The following is an 8,302-nucleotide window of genomic DNA, read 5'->3' on the forward strand; positions in this document are numbered from 1 at the left end:
ATTCTCATTATAACGTCATGTAGCGGACTCTGTTGCTTCAGTCGCTACTTCCGCATTGTTTATTTACGTCACGTCTTACGTCGGGAAATCCCCCCGCGCCCCCTCCCCTCTGACAGGGAAAGTCCCCGCTGTGAGGAGCATATATGAACGGCTAGGTCGGGAGAATCTCCGGAGTACATGTGTGAAAACGGCTATACATTCTGATCTGATATTGAATGCCACACTCTTATCCACTTTTAAAACAGCTATTAATGCTTAAAGATGATCTGACAGTTCATATTAACATGCAGGGAAGATACAGATCAGTCCAAATATGACTAAAATCTTTAAGGTCGGTAAGGGGGGAATGTGGTTTTGCAGGACGCCTGAATGAAGATGTCTCAGAAACTCTGCACAGATCTCAGGCTGCTGCAGGAAACATTTTTACATTTAACAACAACAGAAACACTTCAAGAAGATTTGGTTTGTAACTAGAAAGAGGGTTTAATCATGGTGGGATTTAATGGTCAAAGGAGCTGAAACTCGACATGTGGAACTGCTGGCTCAGGAGGATTTTAGGAGCTAAAAAACAAGGTCAGAGTCCAGACGAGGCTGACGCTCATCAGAGTCTCTGCAGCATCTGTGTGACACTGAAAGATCTCCACAGACAATCTTTTTACCTCTTTGACGATAACTGGTACTGTCGGATTAACTTTGACTAAATGTTAAGTATCATTTATTACGGGGCGCGTTAACTTTATCTCAAGTAATCTTCAGTTGCTACTACTCTATGTTTACTAATACTTTTCCCATCATTTGGAGAGTTTAAGAGGTACGTTCTGATTTGCATCTTAAAAACATCTGCCTTCAGGTGATGTCTTGCTTCCCATCTCATTAGTTCCTTCTTCAATGCAGGAATTTTTAACAAAGACCAGGAACCTTAAGAGGAACTCAGAATCTCCAGTGCAGGCTCCGGGGTCTGTCTAAGATCTGGGGAAATGTTTGAACCTCTCTAAAGGTCCCTGCTCATGGACTAGATCTGTCCCTATGCACAAAGGCTAAATTGGGGTACACACTACAGAACCAGTTAATTTTAGCATAGCAATGAACTGGTGACTAAAATACGCTTTCTTCAGTATCTTGAACCCAGCAGCACGCAAACGGCTCTATCCGCTGGCATATCCCTGCAGCACGGCATGCTGGGAGTCCAATGGGTCCGGGATAAGTTGATTAGGTTCTAATTTGAAGCCAAGCAGCTGACTGTGTGTCTGTCGGGATAGAACCAGGCTGTGCAGGACAGATCCTCTTATCAACAGATTAATCATCACAACTTGCCAGCTAGAGTCCTGTCCTCCTCTCCCCCTTCCTCCACGACAGGGTGACCACAGCAGGACCAAAAGGCCAACGTGTCCCTCGGTCAGTCACAGGGTTTACTTTTCACCCCTTTAACCTTTCGTGGTTTCAACTTTCTAGAACCAGATTGAGGCCAGCGGTGGTAAAAAAAAAAAACACTTTCAATTCCTCATGGAAACCGGGGGGGATAAAACAATGGATGTCACTTCATAACAATGAGGTTTCTCTAACACACAGATTCAATCACAATCAGACACCAACAGCAGAGGACAGAATCCAGACTGAGAGGTGAGAGGTCAGATTCTCCCCTCAGTTCTGACAAGACTTCCTCTTCAGGATCCTTCAGAGAGGACGACAAAGTTGATCAGAGTCTGCTCAGGATTTAGTCCTCTTATTTGATTCAAGAGTTTCTGCGGGTTTAAACAATTAAATGTAAGATTTGTTTTAGACCTTTGAAGACATTTTAAAAGCTGTTTCAGACGAAGAAACTCTAAACAGGTTTTAAAAAATAAAGCTCTGATGATTTTAAAGAATAACGGATGAATATGAATATCAAAATGTGTTTTAAAATAATACAATCTTTGTTATTTTGAAAATCAAAAATAAGGAAAAGTACTGAAACTTAGAAAGGAATTCAACGTCTGCAGACTATCAACATTGCACAAATATGTTGGCACATTTTGGTACTGAAAGTGTTGCCAATGTTTTTGTGCAATGTACACAGCGTGCAGGAGTTTGCCTGCTATTTTAGATCAGTGAAAACAGGAAAGACCCCAGAGTACTTGGAGAGAGTTGATACGCAGCTACGAAATTGACAACCTCCGGACCTCACTGAGTGCTCGGAGCCACGATGCAAACTAACTAACTCATTTTATGAAAGCAGGACCACAGTCCTGCATGGATTGCAAACACAACAACCCTCCCATAATAAAAAAAAGATTCACTTGCGACTCCGTTATCACAACAGAGGAGCCTGCTGCGGGGAGGCTTTTTATCAAGACGCAGCAAAACAGAGAGAGAGAGTAGAATCACATCAGCTTGAGAGAGAGAGGGGTAGAGAGAGAGGGGCAGAAAGAGAGGGGGGAGAGCGAGAGTAAGAGAAGTCCACTGTCCGTACGTCACTCTTGAAAACTCACTGATTGAGATGTAACGCTCATGTCAAAACAGAAGCTTTGTTTCAGTATTTTCCTGCTGATGGTGTCCTTCATTCCTAGTTCGGGATGTTGTTACGATAAGCGCCATCATCAATAAGCATTCTTATACGCAGATCACCTGAGGCAATGATGGAATATCAAGTGAAACTTTTAAAAATGTCTTATCAGAGCTTCTTAAACATACCCCCTATGGGAACGTGTGGGCGTGTGGAGTTAGAGAAGGAGCAGATTAAAGCAGTTTGTTACAAAAACTAAAATATGTAAATAGAAAATTAATTGATGTGTGTACAAAACCCTAAAATTACAAGGTACCCTTTTCAAAGAAACAGTTTCCAGGTGTCGAGCTGTTGCTGATGTCACGACTCCTTTACATCGAGATTTGAGCCTTCGAAACAAATACATTGCTAAACTCTGAATTTATCGGATTAAATAAAAAAGGGAATTCTCACTCAGCGTGTGAACACTGCGCCTGTTGGATGGAGGCCTGGGTGTAACGGCCGTGCGTTCACAACATGTTGATGCAGTCTGCTGAAGCTAAAGCTAACTATCAGCTACCCGCAGATTATTTAGTGCCAATTTAGTGGACGACAGAAACCGTTTTTGGGTTTATTTTGGTATGATGCAAACACCGATATTATAGAACAAGAAGAACGGCAGACAGACCTAAGAAAGAAGAGTTAAAGCTCTTATGCACTTTTTATTTATCCCAGCTTCTATCGTTAACTCCATATTGAACAATGTTGACTCACATTGTTTTCTCATATCGTGCGTGCATACCAGACACCCAATATTGAGCAACTTCTTCTTTTTAGTTATTAAATGCACAAATCTGTCTAAAATGCACAAATTTCTTGACAACCTTTCAGCACAGATCATTGGCAATGTGCAATATAAACCGTGTGCAGGAGTGTGGCTGCATTTCTGATGGATCTATTCCTCTCCTTCACACCTGCACGATTAATTAGATGTTTATTTTAAAGCCTCGCCACCTTTTGATACAATCGATGATTAAAATAACAAAGTTTGTATCGTGTTAGTATTGAAGTATTGAACATTTAGACAAACTTTAGGGGGGGCAGGTCTGTCTACATGGTAAAATTTGACATCAATCAAAAACAGAAACTGAAAAAAGTAGTCTACTGTATGAGACTGAGTCTTGTGGTGTCTGTGCTGATGTTTCCACACTGACCTGTCTGTGTGTGTGTGTGTGTGTGTGTGTGTGTGTGTGTGTGTGTGTGTGTGTGTGTGTGAGTGAACAAACCTTCTTTTCAAACTTGCACAACGTCCCAAACAGACGGACTAGTTAGGAGTGAACGGCAGAAGTGACATGCCATCTCTCCAGCTGACACAAAGCTAGCTGTGTGACCCACAGTTTCATCATCTGTCTGAGCATAAGGAGCCTAATTATTTCATCAGACACAAATCAACATAAGAGGATAGAGCAGGAGGGACATGTTACAGGCAACGCTAAGCCCTCCAGCAGCTCGCTGACCAGCCGGGCACACGGGGCCTTATAACAAACTAACACTAAGCGGCGGCAGGTTTGTGAGCGTTAGCGGTTAGCTTCACTAACAGACAGGGTTTGCTAAGGTAATGCTGATTACAAATTGTGATGTTGTCAGGCCTTTGGACACACTGAAACCCCTGAAAAGTCACCTGATACTTTTAAACCAGCTACCTGACTGTGTTGGTTTATTATCAGCACACATGTTAATTACAGACAATAGTGTGGATATGTAGTCAGCGTTGATTCACACTCTTTATCATCAAATTTCAGACTTTTAAGACCCAAACAAAGAGACAGGAATAGTGTTAGAGTACACGACTTTGATTCCCATCGCCCCAGTTTGAAATCTCTTCTTTGCATATCTGGCAGGTTAATCATCAGCCCTGTTCAGACTGCTGTCTCAAAGCCGCCATATTTACGCCCCTGTGACGTATCGCCTTCAATCTGAATGTCGCAGAGACATAATGGGGGGCTGATCCCCCCTCTGAACCATCTTCAGAGGTAGTAACAGAGGCACTCACAGACTGGGACACCAATGTTTCACCGTCATGGAATCAATATGAATGTACAAAGACGTGATGATGGCTGAAAATGGCGACTGTTTGACCCCGGTACACTATTCCCTGTCAGTTTCATCCTGAAGCCAAATGTCCATGAACGCATCTCTCCTCATCTTCGTCACCTTCTCTCTTCTGTTCACGCTCTGTGAATGCATACGCAGAGTCCCCACTCTCTTCCAGGACATTTAGCTGAATACTATTGAATATATAATAATATACTATGAACTACAGTTACTATATGATATGATAACATAATTAACCCTTTCAGATGATAATGTCATCTGTTATAGGAACCCTGATATGAAATTACAGCACAAGATTTTCCAGGACATTTTGAGTTTTGTCTCATTTTCCATGACTTCAATTTTGGTCAACTCTTTGCAGGTTTTCCAGGATTCGTGGAAACCCCGTAAATTGTAACATGACCAAATATATCCCTAAAAGATAATAAAAATATAACATAAACTAGATATCGTGTACGCTTGAGAAAGTATTCAATCATGTCTCAGTCAAAGAGTCATGTCAGATTTAAAAGCTCTCACGGGTCAAATAAGACTTTTTTATGACCTTACATTTTATAAAAAGAGACTTTTGAAGAACAGTCAGGGACCCTGACAGAGTTATTATAGAGTCTTTATTTAAGTAGTGTAGATTTAGTGCAAACATTTGGGATGTATAGGAGATATATACTGTGTAGTAGTGTGTACATAGTGTAGCATTGTAAATATTTTGTTGCATATTGAAGTAAAGATACAGTGTGTGTACTTTATATTGTTGATTAGTGAAGTATTCGGTGTATATAGTGTTGTACGGTGTATGATATAGTGTATACTAGTGTGTATAGTGTTGTGTAGTATTGTGTATAATGTACAGAGTGTGTAGTATAGTTTACACTGTTGTGAAGTGTAGTGTACGTGGTGTTGTGTAGTATATTGTACAGTATAGTGTGCATACTGTTCTGTAGTATAGTGTATATATTGTGTAGTATAGTGTACAAAGTGTTGTGTAGTATAAATACTATAGAATATGTAAAAACAGCGTGTGTATTTAATACAGCTTAGTGTATAATTTAAGTGTTTAAATGTTAAATAATGTATAGGATACATTTTAAAGTATATATATTGTGTACATAGTGTAGTATAGTGTGTATTTATTTCAGCTTAATGTGTATTTTAAGTCTATAAATGTTAAACAATGTAAATACAGCCTTTTAAAGCGTATGTAGTGCTACTCAATTAGCCAGCTAGCACCACGCTAGTTAACCTGAATGCTAACGTTAGCCTAAATAACGGCAGCGTCCTCCGGTTTTTGTGATTAAAAACGGAATTTAATACCGACGTGAAATCTTCATTTGTCACCGTACAGCTATAAATACGTTTAAGTATTTTGTGGAGTTTGTATTTTCAGTGTTACGCTCATGATAACGTCCCGTTTTAGTGAACCAGCTTTATTTGCGGCCTCCGACTACAACCTCGAGCCGCGGAGCTCAAGTTCCGGGAGAGCCGGAGGGCCGCAGCTCAGACGCGGAGACCCACCACAACCGACACCGGCCTGGGCTCGCTTACAACAGCGGGATCGGTCACTCACCGTTTGTTCTCCTCGGCGCAGAAACGGTCAGCAGAGGAAGGAATAACGATCCTGTAGGTCCAACTGAACGGTGAGGAGCTGTGTCTGTCTCGGGTTAATTCAAGGCGTTCCCATTTCTCCAGAACGGCTGTAAAAAGGTCAGAGTGGACGGCGAGGCGATTAACCGAGCGGAGCCGAACACAGCGGACTGAAATGGAGAGCTGAGCCGACCACTGCTGCCGCGTTCACTAGCTGACCCAAAGCTCGGAATAAATAAAAACTACTGCACTCATTATTTAAAAGAAGTTGTTTTTCTTTACTTATACTGCATTTAAACCATTTAAACATATATATTTTATAAACGTATGCTAGTGTCACTTCTCTATGTGTCAGATGCTCTTATGTTCAACTGGGATGAGCTGGATACATTTATACTTTAAAAACGTAAACTAAAAACACATCTATTCAGTCTGCTTTTTAAATAGGATTTTTTGACTTCATTATTGTAACGTTTTGTATTCAATTTAATGATGTTTTAGTGATTTCAGTTATCTTTAACATTGTAACTATTCAAACTCTATATGTTTGTTAATGTTGATGCTTTAATTTATTTAAACTCTTAGCCTTTTTATTGTTTTGTTAATGGGATTTATTGTATTGCTATTAGGTGCTATATATCAGAACAAGAATCAGAATAGTTTTTTTTATGGCCAAGTACATTTAAATATATAAAATAAAATAACATGTGAGGAATCTTAACTTGGTGTTTTGGTGGAAAACAATCAGAGAAGAACTAAAGATGAAATAGTAAGGAGCTATAGAACAGCAGAGCTCCTGCTGACAACTTAAATAGAATAAGATAAATATGAATCTAAAACAATAAAAACATAAAACGTACAACATGTGCTGTGGAGGAGTTGTGCAGGTATGTGCAAGATTTACAGTCCCAACAGAGTGCATGTAAACAGAAAATATTAAGTCAAATGAGCGTTAATGTAACGCAAAGATTCAGCCTTCACATTATGTTCTCTGATTGTGTCTGATGAGAGTCTGTGTTATGTGGGGGGTGGGGGTGCAGGGATATTATTGATGAGGCTGGCAGCTGAGGGGAAGAAACTATTCTTGTGTCGTGAGGTTTTGGTCCTGATGGACCCCCCCTTACAACAGGGGAGGGTCTCAAACAGTCCGGGGTGAGAGGGGTCCAGGGGCTTCATTTCTCTGCATCACATCAGTATCATGAAATGTTAGATTTGGTACTTCTTGATATAAATCAGTCCATTTTAAACGATGACATCTTTAAAAACACTCCTCAACATATCACATTTAGTCTCTCGTCAAACCAACAAAACTCAAAGAAAACGACACATTTTTACATTTAAGTAGCTGCAACTAGAACATAACACGCATCTCTTCTTAACTTTAAAATAGTTGGCCATTAGTTTTATTTTTGTGGACTAGTCATTGCAAATATCTGATCATCTAGCCTAATAATTTGTAGTCTTTATTAATTTCGGTGTGATAAACTCTTAGATTTGAGCAGGATGAAGGCTTCAGCTGGACTCTCAAAACTCTTTAAATTTGGTTTTCAATTTAAAGCCCTTCATCACGCTTGGTTCTAGGGTTTCCGATAGTCCCTGAAAGCAGCATCCGGAGGTGACGCAGCTGACGTCAGAGGGCGCTGCAACCTGTTTGTTTCTGTTAAAAAATAAAGTTACCAAGGTGTTTCAGGGCTGATAACAAACACACACACACACACACACACACACACACACACACACACACACACACAGGTTCTAATGTTTTTAATTAAATGTTATATATATTATATGATGTGATTTTTTTACTGCTTTATTTTTTCATGTTGATCTTTTGTATTTTTTAATGCCCTTCCCTGTGACTCTGTGAGTAATGACTGTCTATAATGGGTGTAACACCTGAGTCACACTGTCTGTGATGTTTTCCGAGTCATATTTTTAGTTTGTTGACATCGCCCGGACGGCGGCTGACTCCTCCCCTCGCGAATAAAAGTTGTTTAATTGAGGGACTACAGAAAAGAAGAATAACATACTGTACTCACTGCTTTACTGTGTTTCTAGACCACGCTCATTTCGGGTAAATTTACATGCAGTGTGAAGATACGAGCATAATAAAGATCGTTAGCATTAGCATGCTAACACAACAAT

At 40.1% G+C, this 8,302-nt stretch overlaps 2 protein-coding genes across 2 annotated transcripts in view; one reads left to right on the forward strand and one right to left on the reverse strand.

Moving 5' to 3' along the window:
- Positions 1–6,360, reverse strand: part of hectd1 (HECT domain containing 1) — a 36,882-nt gene extending 30,522 nt beyond the window's left edge. Inside the window, exon 1 of the mRNA XM_061063743.1 lies at positions 6,141–6,360. The gene's annotated coding sequence lies outside the window, so the exon portion shown is untranslated. The remainder of the gene's footprint in view (positions 1–6,140) is intronic.
- A 1,685-nt stretch (positions 6,361–8,045) lies between these two features.
- Positions 8,046–8,302, forward strand: part of tecpr2 (tectonin beta-propeller repeat containing 2) — a 212,003-nt gene continuing 211,746 nt past the window's right edge. The window contains exon 1 of the mRNA XM_061063768.1: positions 8,046–8,057. The gene's annotated coding sequence lies outside the window, so the exon portion shown is untranslated. The remainder of the gene's footprint in view (positions 8,058–8,302) is intronic.

This window comes from Labrus mixtus, chromosome 18 (assembly GCF_963584025.1).
Source record: "Labrus mixtus chromosome 18, fLabMix1.1, whole genome shotgun sequence".
Taxonomy (NCBI): Eukaryota; Metazoa; Chordata; class Actinopteri; order Labriformes; family Labridae; genus Labrus; species Labrus mixtus.